Raw genomic sequence first — 2,488 nt, forward strand, 5'->3', positions numbered from 1 at the left:
GAGTCTAGTTTTCTCAACTCCACCGCCCTGGTTGGGCTTGTTTGCTTTTCCCTTTGCATCTGCTAGACACTCAGTGCCTTTTCCCACTCCAACATCCAGCAAATGTTTACTTGTGTATTTTATGCTTTATACATGCAACACCTTGGTGTTGGCCTGGGCCTCTGATGCTGGGGAGAATAGCATGACTCCGGGCAGGATTTGTAGGCCTAGAGATTGGACTTTCAAACACTCACTGGCAAGAGCAGTGTAAAGGAGCAGGTCAAAGGCCCATGAGATCTCTGGATGACACCCGAATGCAAACACCTCGAAATTCACTGCCCCTCCCCCTTCCTCTCACTTGATTGTGGAGGTGATGGAGCTCAACTGAGCAGAGTTTACGAGCGGTACCATGAGGGCCGGGGAGGTTAGCCTACATAAACCTTTAAAGAGTTTTATTCCTCTGAGTTATGTTTGAGACGTTTCATCATCCATGCCTTTGCAAACCAAATTGATTTTTCTGTCTTTATGATGAGACCACAGCTATGCGAGTGTGGAGGCACATCCCAGCACCAGACACAACTTCTCTTTACGTGTGTCTGTCTCTCTTCACCAGAATGGGCCTTCTTGATTTTTGTATTCTGAAGCCCAGCACATTGTTGACTACATTAGGACAACTAGGTAAACAAAGGAATGAAGGAGTTCAATGAACAAACAAACAAAAACTAATGTCATACCATGACCATCATGACTACACCTCAAGATTTAGTCCATAAGAAAAGGTGAATATGGGGCCTTTATTCAATAAATATAGAGAGAGTACCTATTATTCACAGGACACTGGGTTAGGCACAATGTTGGCAGTGTAAAAAGTATGAAAATAAGTTTTAACCCTCAAAGACCTTCAGCAGTAAGACACTGAATGATGGAACAGGGTAAATCCGACCTCCCCAGCCAAAGGTGTCTAGGAGATGCAGGCGGGAAAGAATCACTTTCGGTCTCAGGAATTAGAAAAAGCTTCATGAAGATGCTGGGCCCTGAAGGAAGAGGGAATTTTGTCAGGTGCAATGGAGCAGCCTGCATCCCAGGCAACAGGAAGAGAGGCCAAGGCACAGGAGAGCAGGTGTGTTATGTGGCTAGAGCAAAGGCTCTGACCACAAGGGAAAGGTGAGGTGGAGATAGTGTGGCTCCAGGGCAGGCCTGGGGCTGGGGGCTCCCCTTCTAGTAGCTTTGGAGATGGGCAGAGGACACATCATAGATACTCTGTCAAGTGAAATCCAGCCCCTCTGGGGTGGTGAGCCAGACAAAGCTCCCGGAGAGGAGAGGGGTGCTCAGAAGGTGGTCTTGCTACCAGCTCATGGTACTAAAGATTCATTCATTCACACATCCTCTCATTCGTTCATTCATTCATTCAACAAGTAATTATTGAAAGAATACATTAAGTTTTTGCACAAAATCAGAGAAACAAAAACATTCATGCAATTGACAAGTATCTATTGAATTCAGGGAAGGACACACAGAGGAATGAAGGGACAGAGGGAGGGAGGGGGGAAGATGAACGTTCCTGGACATAAATAGCGAATGGAGACAGCCCAGATCTTAGACACTCTCTGGCAACCCCTATATGTGTAGATACTAGTTCTCTCTAGAGCAATGGTCCCACCTTTCAAACCCCTGCTTCCTCCCCAACCTTGCTCACGACCTGCTGTGCATCCCTGCAGGTTGACGTTTGGTAGAACTTTATTCCTTGTCTTATTTGAGAAAAAAGAAGAGCCCTGAGGACCAGGTGGGTTCAGATAACATGAACCCTCTAGAGCAAGCAGGTCAAACTCAAAGGCTAAGACAGGCCAAATAAATGAGGCATGCGGCCCGTGGGCCGTGAGTTTGACCTGCTTGCTCTAGAGACTCTTCACCTCCCTCTTAAACGCAAAAGGATGCTTGTCTTCTTCCAGGTGAAGCTCTCTATTCCAGACACAAGCTCTTTGAGAGCAGAAAGAATGTCCCCAGACAGCCTCTGCCAAACACAGGGGTAAGGAAAGAGGGGTTCAGGGATTCCACATCTATAGTGGCATCTGCCTCCCCTTCAACAGGTTCACATCCTTCTTTGCTCTGTCCAGGGGTATGCACTATATGCTGTGGCCGAGCCAATGGCAGAGGCTTCGCCCTTTCCTCCCAGAGCCCAGTGGCTCTTATGAACGTTTATATGCAAGTATTTGTTTGAATACCTGTTCTCAACTTCTTTTTCAAAATAGTTGGCAAATACCCTTAGCCTGCTTACCTCCCCCTTCTTCCATCCCGCTGCCCGGACTGTGGAGGGATATGGACAGAGCTGGACCATGGATGATAGTGGTCATCCTGGACCATGCGTGCCCTGGGAACAGCAGTGTGGGGACTGCACGGTCCCGGGCCCCTGGGGCATGTGCAGCTGCCTTTTCTGCCCAGAACTGCCTACATCCACACCTGTTATGTAAGGAAAAGGAAACATCTATCTCGTTTATTTCTCTAAGCCATT

General features: G+C 47.6%; 1 protein-coding gene across 1 annotated transcript in view; it reads right to left on the reverse strand.

Annotated features, from left to right (window-relative positions):
* LOC102431050 (protein-glutamine gamma-glutamyltransferase E-like) overlaps positions 1–2,488 on the reverse strand; it is a 37,794-nt gene that overhangs the window by 29,413 nt on the left and 5,893 nt on the right. The gene's annotated exons all lie outside the window — the stretch shown is intronic.

The sequence above is a fragment of the Myotis lucifugus genome, unplaced genomic scaffold, assembly GCF_000147115.1.
Source record: "Myotis lucifugus unplaced genomic scaffold, Myoluc2.0 scaffold_60, whole genome shotgun sequence".
Taxonomy (NCBI): domain Eukaryota; kingdom Metazoa; phylum Chordata; class Mammalia; order Chiroptera; family Vespertilionidae; genus Myotis; species Myotis lucifugus.